We start from the raw sequence: 22681 nt of genomic DNA, 5'->3' as shown, positions 1-22681 counted from the left end.
CCTAGTAGTAAGGACGACATCAAACTCCTTTTTGAATATATTTAATGAATTGGCCTCAACAACTTTCTGTGGTAGAGAATTCCATAGGTGCACCACTCTCTGGGTGAAGCAATTTCTCCTCATCTTGGTCCTAAATGGCTTACCCCTTATCCTTAGACTGTGACCCCTGGTTCTGGACTTCCCCAACATTGCGAACATTCTTCCTGCATCTAACCTGTCTAAACCCGTCAGAATTTTAAACGTTTCTATGAGATCCCTTCTCATTCTTCTGAACTCCAGTGAATACAAGCCCAGTTGATCCAGTCTTTCTTGATTGTCAGTCCCGCCATCCCGGGAATCAGTCTGGTGAACCTTGGCGGCACTCCCTCAATAGCAAGAATGTCCTTCCTCAAGTTAAGAGACCAAAACTGTGCACAATATTCCAGGTGTGGCCTCAACAAGGCCCTGGACAACTGTAGTAACACCTCCATGCCCCTGTACTCAAATCCACTCGCTATGAAGGCCAACATGCCATTTGCATTCTTAACCACCTGCTGTACCTGCATGCCAACCTTCAATGACTGATGTACCATGACACCCAGGTCTCATTGCACCTCCCCTTTTCCTAATCTGGCACCATTCAGATAATAGTCTGTCTCTGTTTTTACCACTAAAGTGGATAACCTCACATTTATCCACATTATACTTCATCTGCTATGCATTTGCCCACTCACCTAACCTATCCAAGTCACTCTGCAGCCTCATAGCATCCTCCTTGCAGCTCACACTGCCACCCAACTTTGAGCAAATTTGGAGATACTACATTTAATCCCCTTGTCTAAATCATTAATGTACAATGTAAACAGCTGGGGCCCCAGCACAGAACCTTGCAGTACCCCAGTAGTCACTGCCTGCCATTCTGAAAAGTACCCATTTACTCCTACTCTTTGCTTCCTGTCTGCCAACCAGTTCTCAATCCACATCAGCACACTACCCGCAATCCCATGTGCTTTAACTTTGCACATTAATCTCTTGTGTGCGACCTTGTCGAAAGCCTTCTGAAAGTCCTAATACAACACACCAAATGGTTCTCCCTTGTCCACTCTACTGGAAACATCCTCAAAAAATTCCAGAAGATTTGTTAAGCATGATTTCCCTTTCACAAATCCATGCTGACTTGGACCTATCATGTTATCTCTTTCCAAATGCGCAACTATGACATCCTTAATAATTGATTCCATCATTTTACCCACTACTGATGTCAGGCTGACCGGTCGATAATTCCCGGTTTTCTCTCTCCCTCCTTTTTTAAGAAAGTGGGGTTGCATTGGATCAGTTCCTGTGGAATGGAGGGTAGCCAGAGTCTATGGAATGTTGGAAAATGACTGTCAATGCATCCGCTATTTCCGAGGCCACCTGCTTAAAGACTCTGGGATGCATTCCATCTGGCCCTGGGGATTTATCGGCCTTCAATCCCACAATTTCCCCAACACAATTTCCCGACTAATAAGGATTTCCCTCATTTCCTCCGTCTTACTAGAACCTCTGACCCCTTTTATGGTTCAGGAGTGAGGAGGAAGGGATGGGAGCAGCGGTGCGGGATATAGAATGGACACTTTCGAGGGCCAAGCTAACCACAGCGGAGGGGCATTCTCTGTTGAGGAAAAAGGAAGACATGTCAGAGGCAAAAGTGTGAAAGGTGGCGTCAGAGCAGATGCAATGGAGATGGAGAAACTGGGAGAATGGAATGGAGTCCTTAGAGCATGCGAGGTGGGAGGAAGTATAGTCCAGGTAGCTGTGGGAGTCAGTGGGCTTAGAGTGGATACTGGTCTAAAGCCTATCCCCAGAGATGCACATGGATAAGGCAAGGAAGGGAAGAGTCAGAGATGGACCATGCAAAGGTGATGGAGGAGTGGAAATTGGATGCAAAGTGAATGAAATGTTCAAGTTCAGGGCGAGAGCAGAAAACGGCACCGATGCACTCATCAATGTACACGAATAAGAGATGAGTGAGGGGACCCGAATAGGACTGGAACAAAGAATATTCCACGAAAACACATGCGGATTTCGATATCAAAACCTTTAATTTGGAGGAAGTGAGTGGAGTTAAAGGAGAAGTTGTTCAATGTGAGAAAGGTTCAGCCAGGCGGATGGGGACTAAAGGGCAAAGTGTGTTAAAAAGACAAGCCGAAAGGCTCTGTGCCTCAATGCGAGGAGTATTCGGAAAAAGTGGATGAATTAACTGCGCAGATAGCAGTTAATGGATACGATGTGATTGGCATTACGGAGACTTGGCTCCAGGGTGACCAAGACTGGGAACTCAACATCCAGGCGTATTCAACATTTAGGAAGGATAGACAGAAAGGAGAAGGAGGCAGGTTGTCATTGTTGGTTAAAGAGGAACTCAATGCAATTGTAAGGAAGGACATTAGCTTGGATGTGGAATCGGTATGGGTGGAGCTACGGAATACCAATGTGCAGAAAGCGTTAGTTGGAGTTGTGTACAGGCCACCAAATAGTAGTCGTGAGGTTGGGGACAGCATCAAACAAGAAATAAGGGAGATGTGCAATAAAGGTACAGCAGTAATCATGGGCGACTTTAATCTACATTTTGATTTGACTAACCTAACTGATAGCAAAATACTGAAGGAGGATTTCCTGGAGTGTATTAGAGATGTTTTTCGAGACCAATATGTCGAGGAACCAACCAGAGATCTGGCCATCCTAGACTGGTGATGTGTAATGAGAAGGGACTAATTAGCAATCTTGTTGGGGAAGAGTGAACATATTTGAATTCCTTAAGATGGAGAGTGTCAAAGTTAATTCAGAAACTAGGGTCCTGAACGTAAGGAAATGTAACGTCGACGATTTGAGGTGTGAATTGGCTAGAATAGACTGGCAAAGGATACTTAAACGGTTGACAGTGGATAAGCAATGGCAAACATTTAAAGATCACTTGGATGAACTTCAGCAATTGTACATCCTGTCTGGAGCAAAAATAAAACGGGGAAGGTGGTTCAACCATGGCTAACAAGGGAAATTAAGTATAGTGTTAAAGCCAAGGAAGAGGCATATAAATTGTCTAAAAAAAGTAAACCTGAGGACTGGGAGAAATTTAGAATTCAACAGGAGGAGGACTAAGGGGTTAATTAAGGAGGGGGAAAATAGGATACGAGGGGAAGCTAGCAGGGAACATAAAAACTAACTGCAAAAGCTTCTATAAATAGGGAAGAGAAAAAGATTAGTGAAGACAAACATGTCCCTTGCTGTCAGATTCAGGTGAATTTATAGTGGGGAACAAAGAAATGGCAGACCAATTGAACCAATACTTCAGTTCTGTCTTCACGAAGGAAGACACAAATAACCTTCCGAATGTACTAAGGGACAGTCGGTCTAGTGAGAAGGAGGAACTGAAGGATATCCTTATTAGGCAGGAAATTGTGTTCGGGAAATTGATGGGATTAAAGGCTGCTAAATCCCCAGGGCCTGATAATTACTCTGTGATGCAGACTAAGTGACCCTAGAAATAGTGTATGCATTGGTGATCATTTTCCAACAGTCCATCGACTCGATCAGTTCCGATGGACTGGAGGGTAGCTAATGTAACACCATTTTTAAAAAAAAAGGGAGAAAAAACAGGTAATTATAGACCGGTGAGCCTGATATCAGTAGTGGGGAAAATGTTGGAATCAATCATGAAGGATGAAATAGCAGCGCATTTGGAAAGCAGTGACAGGATCGGAGCAAGTCAGCATAGATTTATGAAAGGGAAATCATGCTTGACAAATCTTCTGGAATTTTGTGAGGATGTAACTAGCAGAGTGGACAAGGGAGAAACAGTGGATGTGGTGTACTTGGACTTTCAAAAAGCTTTTGACAAGGTCCCGCACAAGGATTGGTGTGCAAAGTTAAAGCACATGGTATTGGGGGTAATGGACCGACATGGATAGAGAACTGGTTGGTAGACAGGAAGCAGAGAGTTGGGATAAACGGGTCCTTTTCAGAATGGCAGGCAGTGATGAGTGGGGTGCCGCAGGGCTCAGTGCTGGGACCCCAGCTCTTTCAATATACATTAACCATTTGGAAGAAGGAATTGAGTGTAATATCTCCCAGTTTGTGGATGACACTAAAGTGGGTGGCGGTGTGAGCTGTGAGGAGGATGCTAAAGGCTGCAGGGTGAATTGGACACGCTATCCGAGTGGGCAAATGCATGGCAGATGCAGTATAATGTGGATACATGTGAGGTTAGCAATTTTGGGGGCAAAAACACGAAGGCAGATTATCTGAATTGCGGCAGATTAGAAAAAGGGGAGGTACAACGAGACCTGGGTGTCATGGTTCATCAGTCACTGAAATTGAGCATGCAGGTACAGCATGTGGTAAAGCAGGCAAATGGTATGTTAGCCTTCATAGCTAGGGGATTTCAGTATAGGAGCAGAGAGGTATTACTACAGTTGTACAGGGCCTTAGTGCTGTCTCACCTGGAATATTGTGTTCAGTTTGGGTCTCCTAATCTGAGGAAGGACGTTCTTGCTATTGAGGGAGTGCAGCGAAGTTTCACCAGACTGATTCCAGGGATGGCTGGACTGTCATGAGAGACTGGATCCTCTGGGCATTTATTCACTGGAGTTTAGATGAATGAGAGGGGATCTCATAGAAATGCATAAGATTCTGATGGGACTGGATAGGTTCGATGCAGGTAGAATGTTCCCAATGTTGAGGAAGTCCAGAGCCAGGGGACAAAGTTTTAGGATAACGGGTAGGCCATTTAGGACTGAGCGCAGGAGAAACTTCTTCAGAGTTGTTAACCTGTGGAATTCCCTGCCGCAGAGAGTTATTGATGCCAGTTAATTGGGTATATTTAAGAGGGAGTTAGATATGGCCCTTACGGCTAAAGGGATAAAGGGGTATGGAGAGAAAGCAGGAGAGGGGTACTGAAGGAATGATCAGCCATGATCTTATTGAAAGGCAGTGCAAGCTCGGGGGGCCGAATGGCCACTCCTGCACCTATTTTCTATATTGGGCCACTGCTCGAGGAAGAAGCGGAGCGCCCTCGGGTCATCCTGGTGAGGGATGGACGTGTCAAGTGATTGGACGTCCATGGTGAAAAGGAGATGGTTGGGGCCAGGAAACTGGAAACTTGGTGATGGAGGGCGTCAGAGGAGTCACGCATGTAGGTGGAAAAAGTGTGGCCAAGGAGAAAAAAAAAAAACAGTCGATTAGAAATCATTCTGTGGGGCAAGAACAGGCTGAAACAATGGGTCTACCAAGGCAATCTTGTTTGTGGATGTTGGGAAGGAGGAAGAAGCATGCTGTGCGGGGTTGGGGAACTATGAGGGTAGCTGTGGAGGGAAGATCTCCAGGAGATAAGGTCAGTGACAGTCAAGGAAATGGCGGCTTGAGGTTCAGTGGTGGGGTCATGGTCCAGGGAGAGGTCGGAGGAGATGTCAGAGAGTTGGCGATCAGCCTCTGTAAGGTAGGTGTCAGTTCGCCAAACAAAACAGTGCCACTCTTGTCAACAGGTTTGATGATAAGGTTGGGGTTAGATCTGAGTGCGCAGAATGCTGCAAGTTCAGAGGGAGGTAGTTTAGAGTGAGGGGAGCAGAGAAATTGAGATGTCCCATCCACCATTTGCAATGGAGAGGTCTACAGAGGGTAAGAGGTCAGAGGGAAATGTCCAGGTAGACAGAATTCTGAACACGGGAGAAAGGATCAGCTGTGTGGGTGAAGACTCCTGGTCGAAGAAATGGGCATGGAGGCAAAGGTGGCGGAAAAAGAGCTCAGCATCGTGCCGAGCTCATAATTCATTGAGGTTGGGACATAATGGCATGAAGCTCAAGCCTTTGCTGAGGACTTATTGTTCGGGGTCAGAGAGGGGAAAGGACAGAGGGGATAATGAATGTACAGCAGAGGTTGAGATTGGGGTGAGAAAGAGACGTTTTCGGGGGTGGGGGGCGTTGGTGTTAATGAGTTGAAGATTACGATCCTTGACACCTGAAAGGAAGGAAACATGTTATTTAGTTGAAGCGATGGACGAGGCAAAGGATGAAATGGAACTGTGGACCAGGACAGCTTACAGATAGTGAGTCAGTGCTGCTGAAGAGAGCGAGAGTGTGCATGTGGCATGGATCCTAGGATCCGGCAAGAGCAGTGGTTGGAGGAATGTTGAATATCAGTTGTCTGTAATCCTGGGTGGATCCAAAACATGAAGGGTGGAATCCACGTGGATAGGAACATAGGAACAGTATAGGTCATACAGCCCCTGGAGCCTGCTCCAGCATTCAATAAGATCATGGCTGATCAGTTTATGGACTCAGCTCTACTTTCCCACCCACTCCTTATAACCTCTTATTCCCTTATCATTTCAGAAACTGAATATATTTAAGACAGAAATAGACAATGTCCTAGCTTTCACAGCTCTGAGGCAGCGAATTCTACAGATTTACAAACCTCAGAAGAATTTTTCCTTATCTGTTTTAAATGGGCAGTCCCTTATTTTAAGATCATGCCCTCTAGTTCTAGTCTTTCCCATCAGTGGAAGCATCCTCGCTGCATCCACCTTAATCTTATACGTTTCGATAAGATCATCTCATTCTTCTGAATCCCAATCAGTAGAAGCCCAATCTATTCAACCTTTCCTCATAAGCCACCCACGCAATCAACCTAGTGAACCTTCTCTGAACTGCCTCCAAAAGAAAGTATATAACTTCGTAAATATGGAAACTAAAACTGCATGCAGTATTCCAGGTGTGGCCTCACCAATACCCTATATAACTGTAGCAAGACTTCCCTGCTTTTGTACTCCATCCCCTTTGGAATAAAGATCAAGGTACCATTGGCCTTCCTGATCACTTGCTGTACCTGCATACTATCCTTGTGTTTCATGCACAATGAACCCCCAGGGCCCGCTTTACTGCGGCACTTTGCAATCTTCATTTAATTAACAACTTGCTCTTTGCTTTTTCTTCTGACCAAGTGCATGACCTCACAATTTCCAACATTATTCGCCACCTGCCCACTTTCTTCGCCTGTCTCGGTCCTTTTGCAGATTGTGTCCTCCTCAATTTGCTTTTCCTCCCTACTTTGTATCGTCAGCACACTTGGTTTCATTACACTCAGTCCATTCTTCAGTCATTAATAGATTGTAAATATTTGGGCTCCCAGCACTGATCCTGCAACACCCCACTAGTTAATGGTTGCCAACCAGAGAATGAACCATTTATCCCAACACTCTTAATTAGCCAATCCTCTATCCATGCTAATATATTACCCGCAACCCCATGAACTTTTATCTTGTGCAGTAACCTTTTATGTGGCACCTTGACAAATGCCTTCTGGAAGTCCAAATACATCACATCCACTGGTTCCCCTTTATCCACCCTGTTCATTACATCCTCAAAGAACTCCAGTAATTTTTTTCCAAACATGACTTCCCCTTCATAAATTCATGCTGACTGCCTGAATTTTGCTTTTCCAAATGTCCTGCTACTTTAATAAATGGACTCGACCATTTTCCCAACCAAGATGTTAGGATAACTGGTCTATAGTTTCCTGCTTTTTGTCTGCCTCTTGTTTTTAAATAGCCGCTTTACATTTGTAGATTTCCAATCTGCAGTGACCTCGCCAGAATCCAGGGAATTTTGGTAAATTACAACCAACGCAGCTACAATCCCTGCTGCTACTTCTCAAGACACTAGGATGCAAGCCATCAGATTCAAGGGATTTAGTCTGCCTTTAGTCCCATTATCTTGCTGAGTACCACCGACTTAGTGATTGTGGTCAGTCTACCCCCCACCTCCACAGCCTCTTGAATATCCACTGTTGAAATATTGTTAGTGTCCTCTACTGTAAAAACTGATACCAAATACCCATTTAGAGTTTCTGCCATCTCCATGTTACCCTTTATTAATGCCCCAGTCTCGTCCTCCAAGGGACCAACATTTAGTTTAACCATGCTTTTCCTTTTTAGATACCTATAGAAACACTTGCTGTTTTTGCATTTTGTGCTGGTTTATTTTCAAAGACTATCTTCCCTTAATCATTTATAGTCATTCTTTGCTGGTTTTTAAAAACCTCCCAGTCTTCTAATTTTGGCCAAATTATATATCCTTGTTTTTCAGTCTGAGACAGAGAGAGTTAATGAGAAAAGAGATGTTGCTGTGAATGCAAGTCTTGGCAGATACTTGATCAAACATAAGGAAAACAGATTGTAAAGATGAAACGGAAATCCTATCCGAGAGAAGAGCAGAACTTCAAGGTGGGCATAACTGGAAGAGAAGTGGCAGTGAATGAAACACTAATACAAAAGCAAAATACTGCGGGTGCTGGCAGTTACAGGACAGTTTAATCTCGGTGATGGCCAAATGACTATAATTAATTCTGCGGGACTTTATAAACCTTCAGTTAGAAATACTGATCAAGCAATGTCAGTCAGCATGGATTTGAGAAGGGAAGGTCATGTTTGACTACGTTGATTGAGTTCTTTGAGATAACAGGGATGGTTAATGAGTGCACGTTTGATGCAGTTTGCATGGATTTTAGCAAGATGTGCGGAAATGTCCCAGATGGGCAAAGTAAAAGCCCATTGGATCCATTGGAGTGTGGCAAATTGGATCTAAGGAAGCAAAGGGTAATGATGGAGGGGAGTTGGAGACTGGATGGCTGCTTCCTGTGGGGCTGTATGGGACCCAGTTCTCGCTCCCTTGCTTTGTGGAATACATTAATGATTTCAGAAACCTTCACATTTAAAAAGTACTTGGATGTGCACTCAGCCGCAACCTACAGGGCGACGGACCGAGCTGGAATTAGGCTGGATAAGAACCGGCACAGAATGACCACGTATCATATGCTACGATTCAAAGCTTCTTTATGTATTACGTCACCATTCTCACCCTGCCCCGCCAGGGCCCTGACCCATTTTACCCATTATCCGGGACACTCCGTGGTCTGGATAATTTTGCCCAGTCCGGGGATCTTGAATGCAAATTCTCAATGCGCATCATTCCTGTGGGTCCCAGTCACATTTATCCAACCGGTGAGACAGGGGGACCCTGGAGAACTGCAGCTCTGTCCCGCTCCTATTACAGATCATGTTATCTCCGAACATCTGACCTCCCTCCAGCAAGGAGAGAGAGCACAGCCCAGTGCGTGTGGGAACTGATGCTCCTCGTGGAGGACACCTCCCGCTCCCTGCAGACCAGCTCATGGAGATTCGGTCCTAGACAGGGCGGGGATCTCCAACCATTTATCTTCAGCCACCCAGTCACAGCGGGAACAAGCTCTAGACAGGCGTTACTCCGGCAGCACGCAGCAGCCGGCAGCTCAGTAATAACTGAAGGTTAAATAGCCGGAGACAGACAGTAATGTTCAGGGGGTGCGGGAGGCGACAGCCTAACACCACTCGCCAGGCTTGTCAAACCGTGTCTCCATGACCCCACTGAAGCGGCAATGGCAGAGACACGGGCCAGGGCCCCTCCGCAAGGAACACAGTTCACCGCAAGCGTGCCGGTCCCTCCCACCCGATACATTTATTACAAACCCACACCAGCCTGGCCCTGAACTTGGCTGGTGGGGACCCAACATAAGCGGCACAAACGATTGTCAAACCAAACAAATTAACTCACCGAGGACAGTAAAATCCAGCCAGGATTTGAAAGATAACACGAGACCAGGGCTCATCTAGAACAGGAGTTTATTATCCAACAGACACATCTACAGTTCCATAGAGCTGCACTCGGAGCTCACCCTGTGGCGATTGTCCATTTTCCACATGGCGACAGTCACGACCAACAGTGCCACGGAGAGCAGTGCTACCCCAACCGCTACTCTAGGAAGGACATGGGAGGGGGAATCAGCAGCAGTATCTGTGGGGAGAAGCCAGGGTTAGATGGGCACCAGTTACTGCATCACTGCACACAGTTAGAGGGTCCTCCTTTACCTTTCTCTTCCTGGGGGATCGCTGCAGCCAGTCTCTGCTCATCTTCCAGTAAAATGATGGAGCCATCAGCGGTCACCAAGTCCCCAGGCCGGGAATCAGCGCTTCTTCGCCTCTCTGGGGAACAAGGGAAAGAGACAAGAGCTCAAGGTGGATGGTTCAATGTTCAGCTGCCTGAAGCCCCCAATCAAATGTTCAAACCGATGGCAAATGCGAAAAACCTCGTCCACCAGAGAAAGATTAGACTTGAAATACAGTTCACTCTGTGACTAAGATTCAGTCCCTATTCCAAGAAAGACCCTTTTCAACCGAGCAAAGTTTGCAGTCGCTGACCGTGTAATGGCTAGTCAGATGTCGTGGGGAAGGATTAGATTTAAGCACTAATTTGACCAGCTGTTACAGGATATCCACCCATGGGGCAGGTCTCCCCCACCCCCAGATATCGGTTCGGTCCCACCCTGGAATTCCTGGTTACAGCAGGATGCTGGTCAGGAACTCAACATCCAGAGGTATTCAACATTTAGGAAGGATAGACAAAGGAAAAGGAGGTGGGGTGGCGTTGCTGGTTAAAGAGGAAATTCATGCAATAGTATGGAAGGACATTAGCTTGGATGATGTGGAATCAGTATGGGTGAGCTACAGAATACGGCAGAAAATGAGTGGGGGGTTGTGTACAGACCACCAAACAGTAGCAGTGAGGTTGGGGGCAGCATCAACGAAATTAGGGATGTGTGCAATAAAAAGGTACAGCAGTTATGGGCGACTTTAATCTACATATTGATTGGCCAACCAAACTGGTAGCAATGCGGTGGTGCAGGATTTCCTGGAGCGTATTAGGGATGGTTTTCTCGACCAATATGTTGAGGAACCAACTAGAGGGCTGGCCATCCAAGACAGGGTGATGTGTAATGAGAAAGGGTTAATTAGAAATCTTGGTGAGGCCCCTTGGAAAAGAGAGTGAGCATATGGTAGACTTCATTAAGATGGAGTGACAGTTAATACAGACATGAGGGTCTTGAACTCAAGGAACGGTAACTTCGATGGAATGAGATGTGAATTGGCTAGAATAGACTGGCGAGCGATACTTGAAGGGTTGATGGTGGATAGGCAATGGCAAACAAAGATCACCTGGATGAACTTCAATTGTACATCCCTGTCGAGTAAAAATAAAACGGAGAAGGTGGCTCAACCGTCACTAACAAGGGAAATTAAAGATAGTGTTAAATCCAAAGAAAAGGCTTATAAATTGGCGAGAAAAGCAACAAACCTGAGGACTGGGAGAATTTTGTAATGCAGCAGAGGAGGACAAAGGGTTTAATTAGAAGGGGGAAAATAGAGTATGAGGGGGAAGCTTGCTGTGAACATAATTGACTGCAAAAGCTTCAATATAGATGTGTGAAGAGAAAGAGATTAGTGACAAACATAGGTCCCTTGCAGTCAGACCCAGAAATGTATAATGTGGAACAAAGAAATAGCAGACCAGTTAAACAAATACTTCGATTCTGTTTTCACAAAGGAAGACAAATAACCTTCCGGAAATACTAGGGGACTGAGGGTCTAGTGAGAAGGAGGAACAGAAGGAAATCCTTATTTGGCAGGAAATTGTTTTCGGAAAATTGATGGGATTGAAGCAGATAAATCCCCAGGGTCTGAGTCTGCATCTCAGTATTTATTGAAGTAGCCCTAGAAATAGTGGATGCACCGGTGATCAATTTCCAACGGTCTATCGATTCTGGATCAGTTCCTATGGACTGTAAGGTAGCTAATGTAACATTACTTTAAGAAAGGAGCGATAGAAAACACAGGGAATTATAGACCAGTTAACCTGACAGTGGGGAAAATGTTGGAATCAATTATTAAAAATGAAACAGCACATTTGGAAAGCAGTGATGGGATTGGTCAAAGTCAGCATGGATTTATGAAAGGGAAAACGTGCTTCACAAATCTTCTGGAATATTGAGGATGTAACTAGTAGAGTGGATAAGGGAGAACCAGTGGATGTGGTGTATTTGGACTTTCAAAAGGCTTTTGACAAGGTTCCACACAAGAGATTGGTGTGCAAAATTAAAGCACATGGTATTGGGGGTAATGTACTGAGATGGATAGAGAACTGGCTGGCAGACAGGAAGCAGAGAGTCAGGATAAACGGGTCCTTTTCAGAATGGCAGGCAGTGATTAGTGGGGAGCCACAGGTCTCAGTGCTGGGATCCCAGCACTTTACAAGATACATTAATGATTTGGATGAGGGAATTGAGTAATATCTCCAAGTTTGCAGATGACACTAAGCTGGGTGGCAGTGTGAGCTATGAGGAGGACGCTAAAAGGCTGCAGGTGACTTGTACACGTTAGGTGAGTGGGCAAATGCAGGAAAATGATAAACGTGAGTTTATCCACTTGGGGCAAACACATGAAAACAGATGATCTGAATGGCAGCAGATTAGGAAAAGGGGAGGTGCAACAAGACCTGGGTGCCATGGTACATCAGTCATTGAAGGTTGGCATGCATGTACAGCAAGCAGTCAAGGCAGCAAATGCTATGTTGGCCTTCATAGCTAGGGGTTGAGTAGAGGAGCAGGGAGGTCTTACTGCAGTTGTACACAGCCTTGGTGAGGCCTCATCTGGAATATGATGTGCAGTTTTGGTCTCCTATTGAGAGAGTGCAGCAAAGGTTCACCAGTCTGATTCCCGGGATGGCAGGATTGACGAGACTGGATCGACTGGGCCTGTATTCACTGGAGTTTACAAGGATGAGGAGATCTCAAACATAAAATTCCTATGGGACTGAACAGGTTAGATGCAGGAATAATGTTGCCGATGTTGGGGGATGTCCAGAACCAGGGGACAGTCGAAGGAAAAGGGGCAAGCCATTTTGGGATTGAGATGAGGCAAAACTTCTTCACTCAGTTGTTAACCTGTGGAATTCCCTACCACAGAGAGTTGTTGATGCCAGTTCATTGCATATATTCCAGAGGGAGTTAGATGTAGCCCTTATGGCTAAAGGGATCAAGGGGTACAGAGGTGAATGTTCAGCCATGATCTTATTGAAAGGTGGTGCAGGCTCGAATGGCCTACACCTGCACTTATTTTTCTTTTGTTTCTATGTTCCCAACCCCAGTGGTGGATTCCACTCAGACCCAGGGCACGATGTGATCAGACACACTGAGCCAGATTGCTATTCTGTAGTAAACTAACTGGTGAACAGTTCAGAGGCGGCAGATTGACGACACTCCTCCTGTGCCCACTGTCGGGCCCTTGCTGAAGGACCTTGTCCAAATGACCCTCGCCCAGCACTCCCCATCAGGGTTCAGTTTCCAGTCAGATCCCAGGTACTTACTGGGGCTGCAGGGAGCCGTGCAGTTCTCTCGGGTGGATGGGTAACAAATCTCAGCACTGCAGTGGAAGTAAACCTGGAAAGAGACAGGGCGGTATGGTCAGTCCCACAGATCCCAGTCAGGAGATTAATGCTTCTACATTCAACGGGTCAACAGGGGTCTCCTCACTGTTAGCGAGAACCCGGGAACAAGTTCAACCAAGTGACCGAGAGAGAGACACTGAAGAAAACTCACCTCCCCGGTCAGAGCCCGGCCCGAAACTCGGTCCCAGAAAGTGAAAGTGCTGAATACAAACCGGTTATGGTGAGTTGGGAACCGCAAATGGGAAGTGCCGAGGAGGAGGGTTTTGTAATTGTCACCCACAAATGGGCACCTGGGAGAGAGAAAGAGGGGGTTATTTGGGGAGGGGAGCACCTGGAACAGAGAACGAGGCTTATAGCGGTACATCAAACCAAAGTCCCGAGAGTACACCAGATAAAGAAACTAAAGTACATTCCAAAGAACATTTAAACCAATTAACCCGGACCTGAGATTTGTAATATTGCCCCGTTCGATCCTCCACAGTCCATGTCGCCCCCTCCCCAATCCCCAGCCTGCCCCCAGCCCCCTCACTCACTGCCTTACCTGCCCACAAGGAGGTCCCATCGGAGCCCAGAATACGGCTCGGGGGTGGGGGTCGCCCAGCAGGCATTGAGCACCAGCACAAGGGACGGATCGTTCCGGTGCAGGACACGAACCTCCACAAACACGGGGTCCCGGAGCACACTCAGGATCGGGAAGTCACTGGCCACGTACCAGCTCCGGTAGCCACCATCTGAAAAGAGAAAGATGAAGGGCGGGCACTATTTGGAGAGAGAGCCTGAAGTTGGACACTAGCCATCAGCTGCACTCCCTACCTCTCGCTATTCTCAGCTCCAGAACCAGGATCCCGGCCTCAGTGGCAGGCAGTGGTGGAGAAAGGGTGTAAACTCGGGGCTTCACCTGCAGTTCCGACTCCTGGCTTCCCTTGTAACTGCACTGGACATGGAGCCTGCAAGAGAACGGACACGGCTGGAGAATTCAGCTCCTCACCTTCTCTCCCCGCTCAATGTGCTCCCATTCTCACCTGAAGGGGCTGTCCCGGGTCACCGATCCCAAAGCTCCATCCAAGATCTCAAACTGACCCAACACATCTGTTTCATACACGGCGTTCACCCCGTCCAGCTACAAGAGACAGAAGACCATCAGTACAGAGGGACAGGAGTAGGCCATTCAGCCCCTTGACAGTATTCCACCTCCCAATTAGATCATGGCTGACTAACTATCCAATTACCTTGGTTCTGTAGCCCTTAATACCCAAGCCCAAGAAAATCTCAAATCACAGTTAGGAAATTTAATGGACCAAGCCTCAGCGATTTCGGAGCGGAGTTCCAGATTCCCACCAAGCTTGTGACGTGCTTCCTGACATCACCCTGACTGACCGAGCTCTATTTTTATTGCTATGCCCCCTGGATCGGGACTCCACCAGAGAGAAACTTTCCTCATCCTAACACATCAATGCAACTACATCAGGGTAGCCTTGAGGAAAGATCATAGAATGCATAAGGAACGTGTTCCTTGAGCAGTATGTAACAACCAACCACGATGCAGGCTATCTTCGATCTGGTCCTTGTGTAATTAGACAGAATTAACAAAATCTCCTCATAAAGGGTCTCCTTGGAATGAGTGATCATAGCATGATCTGAATTTGTAATTCAGATGGAGGGTGAGAAAGTTGGATCTCTATACAGCATACTAAGCTTTAATTAAAAAAGGAGACTATGAAGGTGCAAGGGCAGAGTTGGCTAAAGTGGACTGGGAAAATAGATTAATGTGTAGGATGGTTGATGAACAGTGGCGTACATTTAAGCAGAGTTCTTAACAGAATATATTCCAGTGAGACAGAAAGGGTATGAGAATAGATAGTCATCCGTGGCTAACTAAAGGATGGTATTCAATTAAAAAAAAAAAGGTACACACTGGGCAAAACTAGTGGGTGGACAGAACACTGGGAAGCTTTTAAAAAGCCAGCAAAAAAATAACTAAACGAGAAAGGGAAGATAGACTATGAAAGTTAACAAGCATGAAATATACAAAGAGAGCAAGAGTTTCTTCAGGTTATATAATAAAGGAAAAGGGTGGCGAAAGTAAATGTTGGTCCCTTAGAGGAAGAGACCAGGGAATTAATGGGGATGGGGGAAAACATGGAGTTGGCAGAAATTGAATATTCTGGATCAGTCTTTACAGTAGAGGACACTAAAAATACCCCAAGAGTGAATAGTCAAGGTGCCATGTGGTAGAGGGTGGGGAAAACAGATCACAAAAGGTGGTACTCTGTTAAATAATGGGACTAAAGGCAGATAAATTACCTGGACCTGACGGCTTGCATCATACCGTCTTGAGAATTAGTGGCTGAGATAGTGAATGCATAGTTTGTAATTTACCAAAATTCCCTGGATTCTGGGGCAGTCCCAGTAGTTTGGAAAGCTGCTAGTGTAATGCTCTTAGTTAAGAGGAGGCAGACAAAAAGTAGGAAAATGTAGACCAGTTAGCCTAACATGTGATTGGACTCCAACATTTTCCCCATTATTAAAGAAGCAGCAGGACATTGGGAAAAAATAATTCTGTCAGGCAGAGTCAGCATGGATTTATGAAGGGACAGTCATGTTTGACAAATTTGCTAGAATTCTTTGAGGAAGTAACGAACAGGGTGGATAAAGGGGAGCCAGTGGATTTGGACTTGCAGAAGGTATTTGACAAGGTACCACATAAATAGTTAGTGCACAAGATAAAAGTTCAAGGGGTTGGCAATACCATATTAGCATGGATAGAGGATTGGCAAACGAACAGAAAACAGAGTCGGGATAAATGGATCATCATCAAGTTGCCAATCAGTAACTAGTGAGGTGCCACAGGAATCAGTGCCGGGACCCCAGCTATTTACAATCTATAACTTGTAAGGGACCAAATGTAACAGCCAAGTTTGCTGACGATACAAAGATGGCAGGAACACATGTACAGGACAAAAATCTGCAAAATGAAATACAGGCTTAGAGAGTGGGCAAACATTTGGCAGATGGAGTACAATGTTGGAAAGTGTGAGGTCATGCACTTGATCAGAAACAAATCCAATATCAAGTTATTTAAAATGAAAAATTGCAAAGTGTTGCAGTACAGCGGGACCTGGGGGTATTGGTGCATGAAACACAGGATAGTATGCAGGTACAGCAAGTGATCAGGAAGGCCAATGGAATCTTGGCCTTTATTGCAAAGGGAATAGAGTATAAAAGCAGGGAATTCTTTTCTAGTTATACAGGGTATTTGTGAGGTCACACATGGAATACTGCATAGAATTTTGTGTTTCCATATTCAGAAAAGGACATACTTGCTTTGGAGGCATTTCAGAGAAGGTTCACTCGGTTGATTTCAGAGTTGAGGGAGTTGAATTATGACAGGTTGAGTAGGTTGGGCCTCTACTCATCAGAATGCAGATGAATGAGAGGTGATCTTGTCAACCCGTGTAAGATTATGAGAGAGCTTGAAAAGGTGGATCCTTCCACTGAGGGGACATGAGAACTAGGGGGGCATAATCTAAGACACCAATTTAAAACTGAGATGAGGAGGAATTTCTTCTGAGGGTCGTGAATCTATGGAATTCGCTGCTTCAGAGCTGTGGAAGCTGGAACATTGAATACATTCACAGGCAGAAGTACAGTTTCGTAACCGATAAGGCTAGAAGGGATTATGGGGAGCGGTAAGGGAAGTGCACCAGAGGCCACTATCGGATTAGCCATGATCATATTAAATGACAGAAGGCTCGAGGGGCCATAGGGCCTACTCCTGTTCCCATTTCTTAAGTTATAGAAGTTTAGTTCCCCTTCGTTCCATTTTCAGATTGTAAAGACATTGAGCACGTCTGCCATTCCCTTATTGTCTATCACATGTATTGCCTTTAAGGCCCACATTACCCTGTAGATACCCTCACCCGACTGGCAGCCATTGGTGGGGCTCCCAGCCCACAATACCTACCCGCTGAGTAGTTCCACACTCAGTGACTGCGAACTGAAAGAGCCCAGTGTCTGCAGAGGCCACGGTCGGACTGCACTCAGCTCCATGTCCATCCTTCAGATGGATGGTGGTCAGGCTTACAGGAGGCAGCGTCAAATCCTTGGAAATGGCGATCAGGACCCGCCCATCCTTGGTGCACACTGCAAGATAGTCAATGACAGGCGGTTAGTTGCTGCACGGGGGGTGGCAAGGGAACCGTTACCGGGAGGGCGAGAAACTCCACCCAGGTCAGAACCACCGTCTTGTTTCCATCCCCTCCCATTCTCCATCTAATAGAAACCCATTGACCAGCTCATCACTGGTCTGGTTGTGTTTAAAGGGCCCAGGTCTCTGATAGAAATTAATCTAAGCAAATGGTTAGAGGCAGCAGGAATCTGGGCTCCTTCACACTGCCCTCCTATCCTGGACAACTACACAAGGCGATTCAACCATCGACTTCCAAGTCACATTCGGCAACAGAATGGTTAGAGGTTCAGATACTGGGTCAGGGTCAAACTGCTGCCTTCAGTATCTGATGCACCAGCTCCCAAACCCACCATCCCCCGAGGGGAGGGTCCCAGACCCACCCTCAGTTCTACTCGCAGAGTGGAGAGGTTTGAAACGCCACCTGATGTTTCAGGACAGGGGGAGAGAGTATACTGTCCAGGGAATCCCCGAGTTCAGCTGGATTGCGTATGGTCCTGGAAAGCGCTGGCCCACATTATCGACGGCCCGAGAATACACCCACCTGGCAGATTGTCCAGTGAATAGAAACACGGCGGCACATCCCGGCTCCCGGCATCAAAGCAGCAGCCTCTCCCCACACACTCACTGCCTTCAATTCCCGGAAAGCCGCAGTCTTGGCGGAATTTGGGAGACAACCAACATTTATCCGCAGCGAGAAGGAGAGGGCGGTGGAGATGAACAGATTGCAACAAATAACAAGCCCAAAACCCACAGCCCCTCCATTATAACAAGCGAACACTCCCAGATAAGTGAGGCTTTAGAGCCGACTCCCCCTTTTTATCCCAGCGCTGTTTAACCCGCAGTAAATGAATGTCCCAATCAGCCTGAGGCTCAGTCCGCGGCCCACGGGCTCCCGAACATCAACCCGCATTCCCACGGCTCACACGGAGATGGGGCCTGTTTCTAATAAACCAATAAATGTGACCTTGAGTCAACAGACAGTTCCCCAAGCGCCCAATGGAGTGCTCCCTCCGCGAGGCCTTCCATGATGGGTGCGTTTAGAATTTTAATTTAATTTGTTCAGTTTCCTTTTAATTTGTTTTTGTCAAGTTACGGTTTTGATTGCTAGTGTTCCTTTAAAAACAGTGCAGATGTTTGAATTTAAATCGGCAATTACCGGCATTTAACGGCACAGCTCCTCAAGTTCCCCTCTTATGGAGGCAGCACTAATATAATTCAGACATCATGTCTCATTAACTAAAGAAACCTATAACTGTAAATGATAATAGTGTTGTTTGTGTCAATGAGACACTCGGTAACTTGCTTGCAGAGAGAGGCTGCTTCCATCCCATGCACATTGGGGAACATTGATTCAGCACCACTCCTAACCCCTCTCAGTGACCCCATCTCCTGAGATCATCGAATGATACAGCACAGAAGGCCATTCGGACCATTGTGTCTGTGCCCTCTCTATGAAAGAGCGATCAAATCAATCCCAATCCCGTGATATTTCCCCATAGCCCTGCAAGTTACTCCTTTTCAAGTACATATGCAATTGCTTTTTGAAAGTCATTATTTGAACTTAATCCACCAGCCTTTCAGGCAGTGTATTGCAGACCACAACTCGCAGAAAAATACATTCAGTTCATCTCCCCGCTGGCTCTTTTTCCAATTATCTGAAATCTGTGTCCTCTGGTTACCCACCCTCCTTGCATCCTTGCAATGGGAACAGTTTTTAATGATCTGCTCTGTCAAAACCCCACATGGTTTTGAACACCACTATTAAATCTCCCCTTAAACTTCTCTTCTCCAAGTAGCACAACCCCAGCTTCTCTAGTCTCGCAACATAAATGAATATTTCATCCCTGGTCCCATTCTGGTAAATCTTGTCTGCACCCTCTCTCTGGCCTTGACATCCTTACTAAAGTGTGGTGCCCAGAATTGGTCACAGTACTTTAGCTAATGCCCAACCAATGATTTATAAATGTATAACATAACTTCCTTGCTTTTGTTCTCTATTCCATAGCTATAAAGCGAAGGCTGCAGTTTGAATGTTTAACAGCTGTATTAACATGAACGATTTGAGGGCCTGATCTTCAAACACTCTTTTCCTCAGACGGCCGAAAGCTGCCCTGGTGCACTGGAGGCGATGTTGAATCTCCGCATCAATGTCTGCCTTTGTTGATAAGAGGCTCCCGAGAGATGGGAAATGGTCCATATTGTCGAGGGATGCGCTGTGAATCTTGATGATTGGAGGGCAGTGCTGTGCGGTGGGAACAGGCTGGTGGAGGAGCGCATGGCAAACCAGCCCCAGCCACCACTTCCCTCAACGAATGTCTGTCCCAGCTGGAACAGGGTCTGTGGCTCTCGTATTGGACTGTTCAGCCACCAAAAAACTCACTTTGGGAGTGGAAGCATGACGTCCTCGATTCCGAGGAACTGGCTATGATGATGATAATAATAACATGAAAGATTTGCGTCCGTAAACCAACAGCTCTCTCCCTTACTGTAGATCTTTTAAAATTGTCCTATTACATTCAATTTTGCTCATTTTTCCTTCTAAAATGCATTACTTCAAACCATTCTGCATTAAATTTAGTCTGCCATGTGTCTGCCCATTTCACCAATCGTTTATGTACTCCTGATTTCTATTACTATCCTTCTCACTGTTTACTTCATTTCTGAGATTGCTGCCATCTGCATACTTTGTTTTTACCTCCAAAGTGGATAACCTCACATTTATCCACATTATACTTCATCTGCCATGCATTTGCCCACTCACCTAACCTATCCAAGTCGCTCTGCAGCCTCATAGCATCCTCCTCGCAGCTCACACTGCCACCCAACTTAGTGTCATCCGCAAATTTGGAGATACTACATTTAATCCCCTCGTCTAAATCATTAATGTACAGTGTAAACAGCTGGGGCCCCAGCAAAGAACCTTGCGGTACCCCACTAGTCACTGCCTGCCATTCTGAAATGTCCCCATTTACTCATACTCGTTGCTTCCTGTCTGACAACCAGTTCTCAATCCATGTCAGCACACTACCCAATCCCATGTGCTTTAACTTTGCACATTAATCTCTTGTGTGGGACCTTGTCGAAAGCCTTCTGAAAGTCCAAATATACCACATCAACTGGTTCTCCCTTGTCCATTCTACTGGAAACATCCTCAAAAATTCCAGAAGATTTGTCAAGCATGATTTTGTTGGTGCTGTGGAGGTCATCATCAAGCCCATCAATGCCGCTTTAAACACTGTGTTAATGCTGTGGAACAATGTGACACCTCCAGTGAATGTGCAGATGAGCTGCAAACCCTGCAAAGCACCAGTTGCAGAGGAGGGCAGATCAATGGTGGATCAGGCTGAACTGGAGACTCGAACCAAGGAGACAGAAGTGTACGGGGTACACACCTTCACCACGAAATATCCACCGATCATGCTAAAAGTCGAATTGGAAGGATTTCCAATATCCCGGGAACTGGACACGGATGCAAGTCAGTCAAACATGAGCAAAAAGGCCTTCGACAGGCTGTGGTGCAACAAGGCACACAGGCCCAAGCTGAGCCGTACTCATAGCAAGCTCAGAACTTTCACTAAAGAGCTAATCCCTTTAATTGGCAGTGCAGCAGTAAAAGTCTCCTATGATGGAGCAGTGCACGAACTCCCACTATGGATTGTACTTGGAGATGGTCCCACACTGCTCGGCTGAACCTGGCTCGAAAAAAAATCGGCTAGAACTGGGCCGACATCCGAGCACGCTCATCCGTTGACGATGCCTCATGTCACCCAGGTTCTGAGCAATTTCCCATCGTTGTTTGAGCCAGGCATCGGAAGTTTCTCAGGGGCAAAGGTGCAGATCGACTTGGTTCCCAGTACATGACACATCCACCACAAGGCACGGGCAGTGCCATATATGATGCAAGAGAAAGTGGAAATTGAGCTGCAGCAAGAAGACATCATCGCCGGTGCAGTTCAACGAGTAGGCCAGTCCTATTGTTCCAGTTCTCAAAGGCAACGGCTCGGTCAGAATTTGAGGGGACTATAAAGTAACATAGAAAGATCGAAAATAGGTACAGGAGTAGGACATTCGACCCTTCGAGCCTGCACCACCATTCAATAAGATCATGGCTGATCATTCACCTCAGTGCCTCTTTCCTGCTTTCACTCCATACCCCTTGATCCCTTTAGCCATAAGGGCCATATCTAACTCCCTCTTGAATATATCCAATGAGCTGGCATCTCACTGCGGTAGAGAATTTCACAGGTTAACAACTCTGAGTGAAGAAGTGTCTCATCATATCAGTCCTAAATGCCTTACCCCTTATCGTTAGACTGTGTCCTCTGGTTCTGGATTTCCCCAACATCGGGAACATTCTTCCTACATCAAACCTGTCCAGTCCCATCAGAATGTTATATGTTTCTAATGATTAACCATTTTTCCCTACAGGACCAGTACCCGCTACCCAAGGCAGACGACCTATTTGCGAACCTGGCTGGAGGAAAGATGTTCACCAAGTTGGACCTGACCTCGGCCTACATGATGCAGGAGCTGGCAGAATCTTCGAAAGGCCTCACCTGCATTAACACGCACAAAGGTCTGTTCATCTACAATAGATGCCCGTTTGGGAACTGAACGGCCGCGGCAATTTTCCAAAGGGACATGGAGAGCCTACTAAAATCTGTTGCAGGCACTGTGGTTTTCCACGACGACTTACTAGTCACAGGTCAGGACAGCATCGAACACTTGAAGTACCTGAAAGAGGTTCTAAGTCGGCTAGATCATGTGAAAACTCACATTGAAATACTCGAAGTTTGTTTTCCTGGCGCCAGAGGTCGAGTTCTTAGGGAGAAGATTCACAGCAGATGGCATCAGACCCACTGACGCCAAGACGGAGGCCATCAAGAACGCGCCAAGATCACAGAATGTTGTGGAGATGCGGCCGTTCCTGGGACTCAACTATTTTGTTCATCTCTTACCCACGTTAAGCATCTTGTTAGAACCCCGACATGCGCTGCTATGCAAGGGAGACAACTGGATAAGAGGGAAATCAAAAGAGGCTGCTTTTGTGAAAGCCTGAAATCTGTTATGTTCCAACAAACTGTGTGTCCTGTATGACCCATGAAAACATTTAGTGCTAGCTTGTGATGCGTCTTCATCTGGGGTCAGGTGCGTGTTACAACAA

Source organism: Pristiophorus japonicus, chromosome 5 (assembly GCF_044704955.1).
Source record: "Pristiophorus japonicus isolate sPriJap1 chromosome 5, sPriJap1.hap1, whole genome shotgun sequence".
In the NCBI taxonomy this organism is placed as follows: domain Eukaryota; kingdom Metazoa; phylum Chordata; class Chondrichthyes; family Pristiophoridae; genus Pristiophorus; species Pristiophorus japonicus.
This window is presented reverse-complemented; position numbering follows the sequence as displayed.